Source organism: Panthera tigris, chromosome B4, assembly GCF_018350195.1.
Source record: "Panthera tigris isolate Pti1 chromosome B4, P.tigris_Pti1_mat1.1, whole genome shotgun sequence".
Lineage (NCBI taxonomy): Eukaryota > Metazoa > Chordata > Mammalia > Carnivora > Felidae > Panthera > Panthera tigris.
In genome coordinates this window covers 60155909-60172246 of record NC_056666.1, presented here as the reverse complement: position 1 = coordinate 60172246, position 16338 = coordinate 60155909, and the positions used below count along the sequence as shown (strand labels likewise).

Genomic DNA, 16338 nt, shown 5'->3' with positions numbered 1-16338 from the left:
CTAGGGATGTTAATCAATTATACAATATTCCCAGGGTATGCAGCAATACAGTCTCAGCAAAGATAAAATGTCTTAAAAATGGAAAGACTGAGTAGTTCGGACTATCAGTGATTCCCGAGGTGTGGTTCCTGGACCAGCAGCAGCCTCACCTGCTCCTAGTTAGAATGCAAATCCTTGAGTCCACCCAAAACCTACTGAATGAGAAATTCTAGGAGGTTTTTACAGGCTGTGCAGGTGATTCTGATTCACACTCACTCACTGTGCTAGAGCATAAGAACCCATCTTTCCTTTTGGGACAACAAGCTCCACCCAAGATGAGGTTGAACTGGCGACCAAGGTAAACAAGGGAAGAGCTCCTCTCCCCAGTCACTGCTTCTTTTGATCCAAAAATAACAGCTCTGAATAAACAATTCAGGTTTCAACCCGGTAACTCTCCTTTTAAACTTCAACTATTAAGCCCTTATGCCTGTAACATTTTATGATTCTTATGCAATCCTCCTTGTTTTCTGGTTCTCTGCTATGCATCTGTCATCACATACTTTCTCCTCCCCACTCTATTAGCCCAAATCCTTTTCACCTCCAATCTGCTCTAACATCCCTGTAAAATTAATTCAGAATCACTTGAAAAGGCAACAATGGCAAGAAGTGGAGGTCAAGGTGCCCAGGAAGTGCCAAAAACAGAAAGACTGGGGATGTTGGCAGTAGGGGTGATATCTAATGTTCAACATAATTTTTAAAATCTGTCAGGGGCGCCTGGGTGGCTCAGTTGGTTAAGCATCCAATTTCGGCTCAGGTCATGATTTCATGGTTTCTGAGATCAAGCCCGCACTGGGCTCTGTGCTGACAGCTCAGAGCCTGGAGCCTGCTTTGGATTCTGTGTCTACCTCTTTCTCTGACCCTCCCCCCACTCACACTCACTCTCTCTCTCTCTCTCTCTCTCTCTCCCTCTCAATAATAAATAAACGTTAAAAAAATGTTAATTTGTCAAACTCTAAAGTATAATATTGATGATATCATTGAAAATGTGAACACTGTATATTTGATGATATTAGGGGATTATTTTAGTTTTTAAGTTATAATAATTAAGAGTTCTTACTTTTTTAGAAGTTATTAGCAAAATATTCACTGATAAAATATGACATCTGGAATTTGCTTTAAAATAATAAACAGGAAGGGAAGAAGGGTAAAGATATAAATGACACAAGATTAGTCAAGATTGTTGAAAGTGACTGATAAGTACATGCGATAACATCACACTATTCTCTCTACACTTTCATATATTTGAGATTTTCCATAATAAGATATTTACAATTTTTTCATCCATATCTGTAGACGATAGGATTTTCAAACACCCTTGACCATGATATGTTGTCTTAAATACTTTATTTTTCTGTCATGACCTCAAGCACACCAAGGTCTCACCAAATATTTACAAACCAAATAAGAAAATACTTATTTTAACCACCTGCATAAACAAAAACACGCACTCAGAAAATGGGATGGCCTCTCACAGAGAGTTTGTGAGGCACAGCATAAAAGTGCAAGTATTAATGACTGTGCCTTAGTCAAAGTTACTTCTCTTGCTCACTAATATGAAGAGCCAAAAGATGATGGGGCCACATTGGTAAGTAAATAAATGAAACACCAAGGGAAAACAGGACAAGATAAAAGGAAACGAGCTTCTCAGCTCTATATTAATATTTAGGAATAACTACAAGGGAATTGATAAAAAGGTGAACACAATAAGCCAAGATCCTTTACTTCTTGAATAAAAGCATGTTGCTACTATTTGAAAAACTGACTGTACTAAATATCAGTAAATCTGAAGATCTTGTGAGAAGGTGGAAGACTGTCCCATTTCTCCTGATCTAACTATCGTTAGCTATAATGACTGCAAGAAGAAGTTGTGAATTTGTCTAAGGTCACTCAAGAAGTAAGGTTTGAACCCAAAACCCATGTTGTTCCCCATAGGTATTCACGAAAAGGCTAGTCAGCCCTGACTCAGACCACCAACCTTGACCCTTCTCACGAGCTTCCAAAGCAGATTACATACCTACCTCCAGCGTGTGCAGCCCTGACTGCCTAGCATGCTGCACAACATACCCGTCCCTGAACCTCCGTGCAGTCACGAGAGCTGCTCCTTCCCTGCTCGGACCGCCCTGTATGCCCTGGGACACTTAGTCTCAAGATTCAGCTTGGGGATCCGTGCTGCCAAGGCCTTGTTGCCTCTCTCAGAGCACCCCGGGCATGAGTCCACAGAGCCCTAATTTTATAATATTTGCCTCCTCGACTAAGCTGTGTATCGGCAGTATCTCGTGTGGCAGACAGCAGGCTTCCAGCGTGGTGCCGTGTTCCAGCGGCTCCTCAAGCAGGTACGCTTCTGTCAAAATGACTCTAGCTCCTGTGTCCTGTTTGCAGCGAATAGTGTGACCTTCCTCGTAGCTGCATATGTCAAAAACCTATTTCCTCACCCTGACTCTTAAGAGAAATTTGGATAAATCTGATGGCTGCTATCACCTACAATCTTACAAAGTGAATTTTCACACTCTTCAAAACGTAGGTGAACCAAAGCCATTGTGCAACTTTGGGATGATGTTATTTCTAATAAGAGTTTGCAAACTGAGTTCCCAACAGGATGGAGGAGTATTAGGGGGCCTGAACAGGTTTTAACTTCTGACTTTTCTAGCTACTCTAACCCTAACCCTCACGCATCTCTTCTTTTTAGCTTTTACAAACCCGGAGACTCATCTGTCTCCTAGTTTTCTGCCAGGTCTACCAACCTAGCCTTAGCTGGCAAGAAGTAAGCAATTCTGGGATATCGGAAATCCAGACTGATACCCTGCGGAGGGCAGGAGAGGGTTAATAGCTACTCAAAGCTCTAAAAGGGAGGGAAAGGACAAGCATGTTTTATACACTGTGGGTCATGACCCCTATAATCAGAAGGCGGTGAAATAAATTTAGCACATTGCAATCAACATTTGAATAAAATAGAAAACATCAAGAGTGTCCCACAAGAAGAAAAGGTTAAGTATTGTTTTGTGAAACTTTTGATTCAGTTATATATACACACATCTGTATGCAATAAATATTAACTGAAGGCCTACCATGTGCCAGGTACGAGCAAAAAAAGAAAAATACCTCTGCCTTTAGGTAGCTGACATTCCCATGGTTTCAGCATAATGGGGAAGGAGCTTGGGGGGCATGCATGCATATGTATTGCATCATGATAGAAGAAAGTATATATTACACTAGGTCAAAAACACTTGAGAAAGACTACTCTATAGTGCAACGACTTAAAATGTGGTCTGTGAACTGGTTCATTAACTGTCATCGGTCAACTATGAGTTAAGTTCAGAAACTAAGTATTTAGAAAATCTTATAGCAACTGGACCTTGCTATGATATCCAATTTTGTGATCATTTTTCTGGCCCACCCAATTTTTTAAAATTGAATTTTACAAAATCAATCCATGATGAATTGGAAATAAGAAAAAAAAACAAAAACAAAAAAAAAACACTGGTCCTTTACCAGAGATGGCTGGAGAAGCAGTGCTTTGGAGGACACACCAGGCAAGTGTCTTGGGAGAAAGTGTGTACCCAGTACTCAGATTGGAAACTGCAACCGTGGATCACAGAGAGAGAGAGAACAGGCAGCATGGGGAGCAAGAGAAACCCAACAACTGGGGAGCACCGTTCAGGTTCTCTCTGCACACATGTCACATGATTAAAATAATTAAATGACAAACAGAAAACTGTTAGCATTGATGATGACATGTGCTTAAATTCGAAGTGAAACAGAAGAAGTGAAACAAAAACCATTTGGGTTGTGTAAAATTATTATCAGTGGCAGTCATATACTTGAACTTCTTTGTCTAATTACAATGCATCACAGCAGGGGCGCCTGGGTGGCTTAGTTGGTTAAGCATTCGACTCTAGATTTCAGCTCAGGTCATGATCTCACGGTTCATGGGTTTGAGCCCCGCATAGGGTTCTGTGCTGACAGTATGGACCCTGCTTGGGATTGTCTCTCTTCCTCCCTCTCTGCGTTTCCCATGCTCACTCTCTCTCTCTCTGTCTCTCAAAAATAAACATTAAAAAAAATACAGAATATTCTTATGATGCATCACAGCAGCAAAACACATTTAATTTCTGATCCAGTTGGTTTTAATTATAGCAATAAAGGCTACATAGTTCATGCTAAAACTTCATAGTCTGTCACTAATACTACATGGCCAAAAATGTACTGTATTTAAAAATGAAAGAATCCCGCCAGCATACCAAATGGATTGGGGAGAATGGTAAAAACTGTGGGCTAGGGAACAGTTTTGTGGAGGAATAAGACTCTATAATAATTTAAAAAACTAAACTGTCTAGTGGATAATTTCTGTTGGTTTTGTTTCAATGAGGAGTTAGTTACACTCTTGGCTGTATAGTAAGTGGAAGGTCATCTTTTTCTTTAATAGCATATATGTCTCTGGCCATAACAGACAAGTCTTCAGCTCCTGGAGGAAAAAAATCCAAGCCAGAGCCATTTGTGAAACCAAGACTGTACTGTGTATTAACTAAAATAAAAAAAGTTATTGTAAAAGAAGAAAAACAGGGCCCTGAAATGATATAGCTGAAAGTACAAAATATATTCTTAACACTGTTGTTCACTATTAAAATATTAAAAAGACATGAAAATTTTGTACAATTAATGAGTCCCCAATCAAGTATTAATTGATGGATGATACAATGTTTTGCAAACTATTTCTATTTCAGTTGTGAATGACTAGCACTAACTGCTGCAGTGGGAGATGTCTTAGGGGAGGGGTAAAGAGAATCAGGAAAGTGAGGCCAAAAATTATTTCCCAACACAAGAGCTGACAAACTATAGCCCATAAGCCAACTCAGGCCCACTACCTGTTTCTGTAAATAAAGTTTCATTGGAACAAAGTCACACTCATTCGTTCACATATCATCTGTGGCTACTTGCACGTTCAGCGGCAGAATGAGTAGTTGTAACTCACAAAGCCTAAAGTATTTACTATCCGGCCAAATGCAGGAAATGTCGGTGAACCCCTGCCCCAACCCATCCCACAGCCTCCTGACAGTCCACAGAATCCTCTCCTATATGCACGTTCACCCACTGACTAAACAATATATATATATTTTTTCTTTTGTGTGAGAGAGCAGGGGAAGGGGAGAGGGAGAGAAAGAATCTTAGGAAGGCTCCATGTTCAGCGTGGAGCTGGACGCTGGGCTCGATCACATGACCCTGAGATCATGACCTGAGCCGAAATCGAGTCAGACATTCAACTGACTGAGCCACCAAGATACCCTGAACAATATTTACTGAGTACCTATTATGTAAGTGATGAGGGTATAACAGTAAAGAAAAAGAAAAAAAGAAAATGGAGAAGAAAAAAGAGTAAAAGCTGTTATTCTAATGGCAAGAAACTATAAGCAAATAGTTTAAATATACAGTAGATGATATGGTGATAAGTGATATGGGAAAACAAAGCAAAGGAGAATTAAGTTAACATTAACTTACTATGTATCGGTCACTGTTTTACATGCTTTTCATGTATTAATTCATTGAATCTTCTCAATAATCCTATTGACAAATATTTAGCCCTATTTTATAGGTTATAAAACTGAGCCACAGAAAGACACTCAAGTCATACAGCTAGAAGAAGGATGTGAGGCCAGACGGACCCAACTCTAGAGCCCATGCTCTTAATTATACATTGTGATGGCTCTTTGTGCAGAAAGGGAATGACAGGGAGTCACAATTTTAATATGCTAATCAGGAAAGACCCCAATGATAAAATGATGCCGGGCAAAGCTTGGTAAGAGGTGAGGGGGAGGGGCCCTCGGTGGCTCAGTGGGTTGAGCATCTGAGTCTTGATTTGGGCTTAGGTCATGACCTCACAATTCATGAGATCGAGCCCCATGTCTGGCTCCCGTGCAACCTGCTTGGGATTCTCTGCCCCTCCCCAACTTGTTCTCTCTCTCTCTCTCTCTCTCTCTCTCTCTCTCTCTCTCTCCCTCTCTCTCTCTCTCTCTCCCTCTCTTTCACAAAATAAATAAATAAACTTAAAAAAAAAAAAAAGAGGTGAGGGGGAAAGTCACATGACTATATAGGAAGAGCTTCCATGTAGAAACAACCAACCAGTACAATGGCCAGAAGGGAGAACTTGATGTAGCTTCATGTAGTCTGTATAAGGGGAGAAGAGAAGTCACACAGTGAAATGCACAGGTCTTAACTGTACGGTTTGATGAGTTCTGATGAATGCACACACCTACATAACACACCCCCAATAAGATATCAACACCTTTATCATCTTGTGTGTGTTTTGATGGAAAAGCTAACACAATTTGATACACTGCTTGGGAAAAAGAAAGGACTCAAGGGCTGTGGCCTACTCCATAGAAGGATGGGGTGGCCATTTACTGAGGTGACTAACCTGCCTGCTCCCAACTCTGAGCATGACAAGTACTTCCTCTACCTATCAAAGGAAGGAAGCAAGAGCTACTAAATCATCATCCATGGAGTCATCACCTGCTATCTTTTGCACTAAAGCCAAACGAAACACCAGCATCTTATACGTGAAAGCTATATGTCATGGCAGAACACCCAAGCAAAATTCGTGACTATGGCATCAAACACTCCCATAGCACTCCTTTTGCATATATATATACTTCTATTGCCAGGTACCATATGGAACCATTAGTTGTCTCTGCTAGATGCTATACTTGGCAGGTAGGCTCACTTAACTAGGCCTGTGGAATAGAGTCTCTACTTGAATGAGCTTTTTAAGAACTAAGGTCCTACTCTTAATAATTTCTACCAAGCTTAGCTCAGGATATAGTGCTCAGTAAAGATTCAATAAATAAATGAATAATCATTTATATCCACCAACACAAAACTATTCACTAATCACCATAAAGCATGCTATACTCTCCCTCGCTCGCGCTCTCTCTCTCTCTCTCTCCCTCCTATAGAGTGCTGCACAGGAAAGAATGGTACATTAATGGACTTATTTGGCAATTCTGTGTTTTAGATCATCAACCCAATTTTTTTTTTCATTTTAATAAAAGTTCTGGTAACCCACACCTTTCAAGAGAGAATGTGCTATCTGTTGAATAACTAGGGCAAGGCTACCAAATGGCAAATATTAATCAGGATTTTTCATATTTTACTGTATACAGAACAAGTGCTTCAAAATGACATGAAAAAATGTATACATTCATTGATACACATACATGTTCATTCAAAGAGTATTTATCACATCCCCACCACATGCCAGAAACTACTGTTCCAAGCACTGAGGAGTTTTCATTCACATGAACACCCCCAATTTCTGCATTCACCATCCAATCAAGTCCATTGCACAGACTGGTTAAGTGAGCCCACCCACCAGAGACATACCTTTTTTCCCTAGCCAAGTACAGCATCTGAATTATTTTCTAGTGCCAACCCCAAACTTGGACATTCTAAATGACTGGGGTAACATGGTGCTTGCTTAAGCTTTAAAAACAAGGCAAAGAAACAAGATACTTGGTTTTTATATTTTTGCTATTTTTATTCTGCGTATGGAAAGTCTTTCTTTAAATTATCTTAATCTCAGGATGCCTCAAATTTTGCCTTGTGGTAAAAAGTAATATAGTATTGAGGCGCCAGGCTGGCTCAGTCGGTTAAGCAGCTACTTCGGCTGAGGTCATGATCCCACCACCGTTCGTGGGTTCAAGCCCCGTGTCAGGCTCTGTGCTGAGAGCTCAGCTTCAGAGTCTGTGTCTCCCTCTCTCTCTGCTCCTCCCCCACTTGCACTCTGTCTCTCAAAAATAAATAAAACGTTAAGATAATTTTTAAAAAAAGGTAATATAGTATCAAAAATGTATTTTTCCCCAAGAAACTCCTGGCTATGTCTCGAGTCAGCTGTAACCAGTGTTGCTAGAGAAAGCCCAGCGGGTTCCACTTCCAATGCCTGCTATCTAACCGTGACTGGACACTTGGTGCTACTCATCAATCCCCGCATGCATCGTTAGTTCCCTCCCTATCACATTCTTCATGATGGCTGTCTCCAAGAATCCCTACAAAATTCTCCCCTAGTCTATTCCTATTCCTGCCCACGCTTAAACTCAGTAGATTACTTCATACCCTACTGGACAGAGAATCCTAGGGAGCTCTCCTCTAAGTGTATACTTAACTTGTCTTCTCCCATCTTCTGTCCTAAGAAAACTTGCCACCCTTACTCTTGATCTCATCCCAGCCTTTTTTTTCAACTGCTCCCTCTTTCTCTTTCATCTTCAATTATTCCCTTCTGCTCAACCAATAAAATGTCAAAAATCTTCTGGACCTAAAAATCCTAGCCAAAACAAACCAGCAGAAAGCTCCCAAATCCTTCCCTTTGCCCTTCATAAGTTACAGATCTAGCTCTGACTCTTCACAATTACACCCCTGAAATGAGTGGTCCCCACATACTGCTTTCCCCTCTCCCCACTCCAGTCTGGCTGCCATCTACTCATCTCATAATTAGAAAAAAAAAAAAAAATCCCCCAGGCAACAAAAGCAGAATTAAACCAGTGGGACTATATCAAGTGAAAAAGCTTTTGCACAGCAAAGGAATTCATCAGTAATATTAAAAGGTAACCTACAGAATGGGAGAAAATATTTGTAAATCATATATCTGATAAGAGGTTAATACCCAAAATATATAAAGTTGAATAGCAAAAAAATAAAAAAATCAGATTTTAAAAATGGGCATTTATTCCAAAGAAGATATACAGATGGACAACAGGTGCATGAAAAGAAGCTCAAAATCACCAATCTTCAGGGAAATGAAAATCAAAACCACAATGAGATATCACTTCACATTTGTCAGAATGGCTAGAGTCAAAAAGACAAGTAACAAATGCTGGTGAGGATATGGAGAGAAAGAAAACCCTTATGTACCTTTGGTGTGAATGTAAATTAGTGTGGCCACTATGGAAAACTGTGGAGGTTGTCAAAAAATGAAAAACAAAGCTACCATATGATCCAGCAATCCCACTTCTGTGTATTTATCCAAAGAAACTGAAAACATTGACTCAGAAAGACACATGCACCCTCATTCATGGTCACTGCAGCATTATTTGCAATAGCCAAGATAGGGAAACAACCTGAGTGTCCACTCACAGACAAATAGATAAAGCATGGGGAGTACCTAGATGGGTCGGTCAGTTAAGCATCCAACTCTTAATTTCAGCTCAAGTCATGATCTCATGGTTGTGAAACTGAGTGCTCTCCCTCTCCCTCTGCCCCCACCCCTGCTCACACATTCCCCCCACTTTCTAAAACACACACACACACACACACACACACACACACACACACACACACACACACAAGAAAGCATGGTGCATACATACCTTGAGGACATCATGCTAAGTGAATGAAGTAAGTCAGACAAAGACAAATATCATATGATCTGACTTCTATGTGAAATTCCAAAAAAAAACACCAAAAAACAAATAACAAAGCAAAACAAAAAACCAAACCCAACCTCATAGATACACAGAACAGATTGGAGACTGTCAGAGGTAAAGGGTTGAGGGGTGGACAAAATGGGCCCAAAGATACAAACTTCCAGTTACCAAATAAAGAAGTCATGGAAATGTAATGGACAGCATGGTGACTAGAATTAATACTACTGTACCTCATATTGGAAAGTTGCTAAGAGGTGATCATTTCACGATATATACAAATAACTGAATTATGTTGCACACCTGAAACAAATATAATGTCGTGTGTCAATTATACCTCAATAAAAAAAAAAGGCTGAAAAATAAACAAATGGTCCTAAAAACAAAGATGGGAAAACAGCCTTTCATCAGAGAAGGAGAGAAATCCCATAGAATATTGGCACAATGCAATTAAACTGGGGGGGGGGGGGGGAGGAAAAACCCAACCCCGATGGTCTAATAGTACTGTATTTCATGAAATAAAATAATCCAGGGCACCTGGGTGGCTCAGTTGGTTAAACGTCCAACTCTGGATTTAGGCCCACGTCATGATCTCACCGTTCCTGAGTTCAAGCCCTGCATCGGGTTCTGCACTGACAGCACAGAGCCTGCTGTCAGCAGCAGTTTGCACAGTTTGGAAAATGATTTGAGAAAATGTGTGTGATGTGCCTTGTGTCCCATAGGCCTGGTCCATTTTAAGGATTCAATAAATAGGGCATATATAACTACAATTTCTGCCCCTGCCACATATCAGCTGAGAACATCCTGTGCTGACTTTACAAACCCAGAGCTTAGCACACTTCTTCATTGGTTCCATAAATATGTTCTCATGACAGACCCCCACCTGCACAAGAAAAATCCCCTGTGGTACACATTATGTTTAGAAACAATGGATATAGGGGTATAAAAAGTAAAGGAAGAATGAAAAGGAGAAAGAAGAAGGGAAACAGGGAAGAAAAAAGAGAATGGAAAGCAGACAGTAACTTTCATTAAATGCTTGTCCAACTGTGGCAACGGAACATTAGCAGCCTAGGACTCTGACAGTAAGAAGAGATGGAAGCTTGCTAAAAGCTAAGCAGAGCCATTAACATGCCCCAGGATTCTCATTTGTACATGGCTGTCACCATTGAGGAGCTTGTTCTTAACTTGCTATAGGCTCCAGTGTGTAGGCAAAAAAGCCAAAGGAGGTTAGGAAGTCCTCCTACAGTGACAAGGGGGAAACAGCTCCCAGAGACAAATCTCTGTGAAAACATCTTACTAGGGAATAGGAAGAGAAATTAAACCTCACATAGCCTCTTGAAATGTTTTAGACCTGTGGAGTGAGGTCCCAGTAAGAGAGCTATAGTCAAGCTTGCAAAGTTGGTGTAGTTCTTTACCCAAAGGAAGGAACTGGGAGTTGGTGTCATTGCCCTGTATCCTAAGGAGAGAGGAAATCAGAGGAAGGTCTAACTACTCAAGGACAGTCCATAAGCCAAAGTTGAAAACTAGCCCAGAAGACTGATGTCAAGGGCCAAAGAACCACTGCCCGATACTTCAGATCTCTAGCTGATTTAAAACATCCTCATAACTAAGCTCTGAAAGAAGCTGGAGACAGTATTTTAGTCAATTGGGAAACTGGAATTCATGTGGGATCCCTTAGGTTTGTCTTCTTTGAAGAGATCAAGTGCCAGAACCATCAGGTTACCAGGTGGATGCTAGAAAGTTTGGGCTCCTCTCTGGAGCTTCTTGGGGCAGGGGGACGGGGTGGGGCTGGGGGTGGGGGTTCTGCTGTCCTCTGGGATTTCCTCCAACAGGGCAATCAGGGCAATCAGGAAGCCTCCAACTGTAGCCTTGAAGAGGTTCTGGTTCTTGGTAATGGAATGATCCAAATCTAGGATTGACTCTCAAGCTACATGGTTGCCTCTGGAGAGATGGGGTCCTAGGCCTCTGCTTAGGTATGACATCAGCTCCAGGCTCCATGAAGAAAAACAAACCAGTGAGAGACAAAACGTCTAAAACAAAAATCAACGTTTTCAGGCTAGCTAAGATGGTTGATATATTTACTGCTTCTTGTTTAGTTAAAAATGTGGCCCACCACATGGGGGTTGGCTAGCAAGTGGCAGAAAAAGTGATCTATCCCTTATGAGGGTGGCAGAAAGAATGGCTCTCATTCATTAATTTTTTTTTAATGTTTATTTATTTTTGAGAGAGAGAGAGAGTACCAGCAGGGGAGGGGCAGAGAGACATGAAGACACAGAATCTGAAGCAGGCTCCAGGCCCTGAGATGTCAGCAGAGCCCAACATGGGGACTGAACTCACAAGCCGTGAGATGAGCCAAGCGGGATGCTTAACCAACTGAACCACCCAGGCGCCCCTAAATCTTTTTTTTTTTTTTTAACACCAAGAGGTTAGGGGAAAAGATGCACATGTTTGTTCCAATTCTACATGAGAATTCCCCTAAGAGGTGCCTTTCCTCAAGAGACTTGGCCAAAGAAGAGGGGCAATCCCTAAGTTGACCAAGAACTTTCACTTGTGAGAAACTCCTAGTTTAGAAGTTATTCACTCTGGGGGGAGCACAGGAGGGAGAAAGGGAGCATTGGCCATGTAAAGAAGGAACAGAGAAGTGACCTTTTATCTTAGGGAAATATATGTATTAGTATTTAGAAAAAATTTTGTAGTTTTCTACTTCATCTTAATAGGAAAGATTACTAGGGCCTTTTGCATAGAGTCAGAAAGGACCTTTGACTTTGGTTGCTTCCACCTTGCTCCAGGCTTACAGAGCAATGAATAAGGATGATGCCACACAGTATCTAACCAGCCCTGAATTCGATGTGTGGTTTTACTGACAGATTGCTGTTATTTTAGAATATACTTGCAGGGAGACAAAATCTATACCGTTTGGTAGAAAGGAGAGAAAAGCTCCCATTTGTCCTGGTCTTTTAGGCTAGGAGAAATGAAATATGGATTATGACTCAATGTTCAGAAGTCTAAGAAAGTACATTAACAGTCACATTAACAGGACACGCTTGGGAACAGGGAATGGGGAAAGCTTAAAAATACAATCATGACAGGTGCTAGGTATCTGCAGAGACAGAGGCCTGGCAGGTGCCCTGATCTTCCAGAAACTAGGAAAAGCCCAGAGGAGAAAAGATATCCTTTGGCTCAAAAACCTACATCTCTGAAGGAATCACTGGATAGTATCACAATGACTTGCCAGAAAATTCAGCTGCAAGCTCTTGGAATAAACAGTCCAAAGCATTGGAGGGCTATGAGTGTCAAAACCACTCAGCCAAATCAGGCTTGTGTGCAAAATAAAGGATATGCAAGGATGGTGTAATTAAAATAGATGTCAAGTAAAAACACACTACACATCAACATGTTCTATCTTAGATCCTCAGAACTTGGAAAGGGTTGGACATTTTATAGGTCATGGACTTGGGTGGAAAGGGAGTGGCCAAAGCCCCCTTACTTAAAGGTGCCACTCTCATATTTGTTTTCCTTTACCTAACACTTTCTGGTCTAATGACTCATGAAATGAACATAAGGGAGAGTACTGTAAACTGCAGAATCAACACCATCAACACTAAGGCACTCTGCTGGGTTGAAAAGAAAGGACTTAAAATTCAGCTAATTTACAGATTTCTTTTGGTGATTTACAGAAGATTCCACAATAAGTATAGCTAGATTTATGAGGCTAATTTATTATCAAGGTTCAGATATGGGTGGTATGATGGGCTGAACTGTGTCTCCCCCAAAATTCATATGTTCAAGTCCTAACCCCCAGGATCACAGGATGTGACCTTATTTGGAGACAGGGTCTTTGCTGAAACAATCAAGTTAAAATGGGATCATTGGGATGGGTCCTCTTCCAATATGAGTTGTATCCCAATAAAAAAGGGGAACTTCGACACACAGCCATGTATGGACAGACATGAAAACTTACGATGGCGGCCATCTACCAGCCAAGCCAAGAGAGAAGACTGAAACAGCTCCTTCCCTTCACAGCCCTCAGGAGGCTCCAGCCTGGTGGACACTTTGATTTTGGATTTTCAGCCTCCGAACTGTGAGAGAATAGATTTCTGTTGTTTAAGCCACGGGTGAAAGGACCCAGGATCACAAAGGCACAGGACACAGTGCAAGAAGGCAGAGTTCAGAGCGTAAGCTGGCCTGAAAAATCCGGCTGTAGCTCAACAGAGAAGGATGAATCTTCTAGGCAACAATGTGCTGGCCTTTTCAGTGTCCACAGTCAACAACTGCCTTTACCCAGTAATGAACATGACAAACTAATTCGATTAGATATAGTGTATTTGCAATTTCAATATCATAAGCATTTACAGAGCAATTATTTGCTCCCAGATTCAAATTCTATTCCTACTGAAAGACCTCTTGCAGAGACCTCTTTCAGAAAATGTCCATCAGTGTTTGAAATGACAAGGTACCACACACATGTGGTTGTTTTCCATACTTTCCTTTACTGCCCCTCCTACCCCGATACTTAGGCACTTTCATAAATCCGAAAAAAGACCAAAAAATAAATAAATATCCAACACAGAGCTTTAAAAAAAGAAACAAAAGTGCCCTCAAATCAAAGGTAAAATTATCATAATATTTATTCAGTGCTTGTTCAGAGAGAGATTCATGCTCGAGTCCTGGCAGAGGACATGTGGAGATATAACAGGTACATCAAAGCAATCTAGGATTGATGAATAGTTTTGTACCAACAATGAAAGTGCTTAATAAAATGTTCAATAAATTTTTATAAGATGACTCATGACTAGCAAGAATCAGGTCCCCTCCCATTTCTTCTCCTGCCAGGTCCCAAATACTTCAAGTCATTTTCACAAGAGCAAACATGTCACACGAAAGAATGTTGTGCCTCACTGGCTAACAGAGAAAGACATTCTAGATTGTAAATCACTCCTGATCTTCAACGATGAGACACAGCTAGGAGCAATCAACACAGATGTAACCATGCTGGCTTGGGAAGACACATACGTGTTATTCTCACCATGCAAAGAACAATTTCTATAGCTTCACGGTAAAAGCCTTTTCGTATTTACAATCATTACTAAATCACTAGGCTTTCAGGAATCTCCAGAAGTTGCCCAGTATTCCACTTCTAAATAAGACAAACAGACCAATTTTAATTTGGAGGCAAACCAACTGACATCTTGAGTCAGGGTCACCATTCTGGCTATGCAGGTTGGGTCCTGCACAGGGTGCCCTGCCCTAGCGAGTGGAGGCTGAAATCCAGTCTGTTCCAGCTCAGGGGCTGTATCTGCCTGCAGGGCCACCATTTTCTAATTGCACAAAAGCTTTCTCAGGACTAGGGCCACATACACCTTCTTCTCCGTAGATACTCTCCAGATATACGTCCAGAATCACCTCAGCAAAGGGCAATGCTTTTAAACATGTTTAGTTCAGGAAGTGAAAAAGACAGTAGGGCTGGAATTTGAAGAACAAAGAGGGCGTGGCTCAAAATAAGCTGGAGATGTTGACAGGGACCATTCTGAGAATTTAAAGATTAACCTAGGGGTGCCTAGGTGGCTCAGTCGGTTGAGCAGTTGTGCGTTCGACTCTTGATTTTGGCTCAGGTCATGATCTCAGGGCTCGTGGAATTGAGTCCCGTACTGACGGTACGGAGCCTACTTGGGATTCTCTCTTCCACTCTCTCTGCCCCTCCTCCACTCACGCTCTCTCTCAAAATAAACATTAAAAAATAATAAAGATTATACTAAATACAGAGGGTTGTCATTGAAGGGTCTTAAGGGACCTGATGTGGTTTGTGTTTCTAAAAAGTTCTCTCTGGCTCCCATGTAGACAATGAATCAGAAGAGAAAGAGAGAAGATGCGGAATGCAGGTGAGAGTTGGTGGACAAAGTGATGGCAATGGAGTGGAAAAGATGCACTAGGAAATGGAATCACCAGGACTTTGTGAATGATTAGATGCAGGGCTGAAAGTGTGAGAAAGAAGGAATGATGTCCAGGAGGATTCCCAAACTGTGCCACAAAAAAACCGGGCAGACAATGCTGCTGTTCATAAAGAACACTGGAAGAGGAGGAAGTTTAAGTGATCAAGCTCATGAGTTCAATGTTAGAGTCAAGACTTCCACCAAACAGTGAGTTACTATGCCTTCTAGTAAATGTTGACACTAAAATAGGATATACCATACTTACTTTTTTTTTTTTTTAAATAAAATCTAAGAAACACAATTTTAATCAGTTTTAGAAGCACTCTGGCCATACTCGGACTATGATTACAGTTCTCAAATTATTCTCCATGACCACATTCCTGTCCCCACCTCTGGACCAGTTGCTCTGAGAGTAAATAAATCTCAGAAGAAAAGGGAGGAAAGACAGCCCATCTAGTAGGACACTCTGACTCAAAACACTCTGACCACCATCCCATCCTCCATCTTGCCCCCAAAATGTGTTCCAAGCCTCATCTAGGGGTTTCTGATAGATTAAGTTACCAAATTCATTAAGAGCAGTGAATCTCAGGGGCGCCTGGGTGGCTCAGTCGGTTAAGCGTCCGACTTCGGCTCAGGTCATGATCTCACGGTCCGTGAGTTCGAGCCCCGCGTCGGGCTCTGTGCTGACAGCTCAGAGCCTGGAGCCTGTTTCAGATTCTGTGTCTCCCTCTCTCTCTGGCCCTTCCCTGTTCATGTTCTGTCTCTCTCTGTCTCAAAAATAAATAAGAATTAAAAAAAAAAAAAAAAAAAAAAAGAGCAGTGAATCTCAGAGCATGGTCCCCAGAGGAAGCAGCATGAGCAGAACCTGGGAGCTTGTTAGCAATTGGAATTCTCAGGCCCCACCCCCAGACTGATTCAGAAATTCTGAGGGTGGGACTCAGCACTCAGTGCTTTGACAAGTC

At 41.4% G+C, this 16338-nt stretch overlaps 1 protein-coding gene across 9 annotated transcripts in view; it reads right to left on the bottom strand.

Moving 5' to 3' along the window:
• PPFIBP1 (PPFIA binding protein 1) overlaps positions 1 to 16338 on the bottom strand; it is a 174704-nt gene that overhangs the window by 67889 nt on the left and 90477 nt on the right. The window contains exon 1 of one of the 9 annotated variants that reach the window (XM_042992009.1): positions 9680 to 9698. The exons of the other annotated variants lie outside the window; for them this stretch is intronic. The gene's annotated coding sequence lies outside the window, so the exon portion shown is untranslated. Of the gene's footprint in view, positions 1 to 9679; positions 9699 to 16338 lie in introns of those variants that run through there. 9 annotated transcript variants of the gene reach the window in all.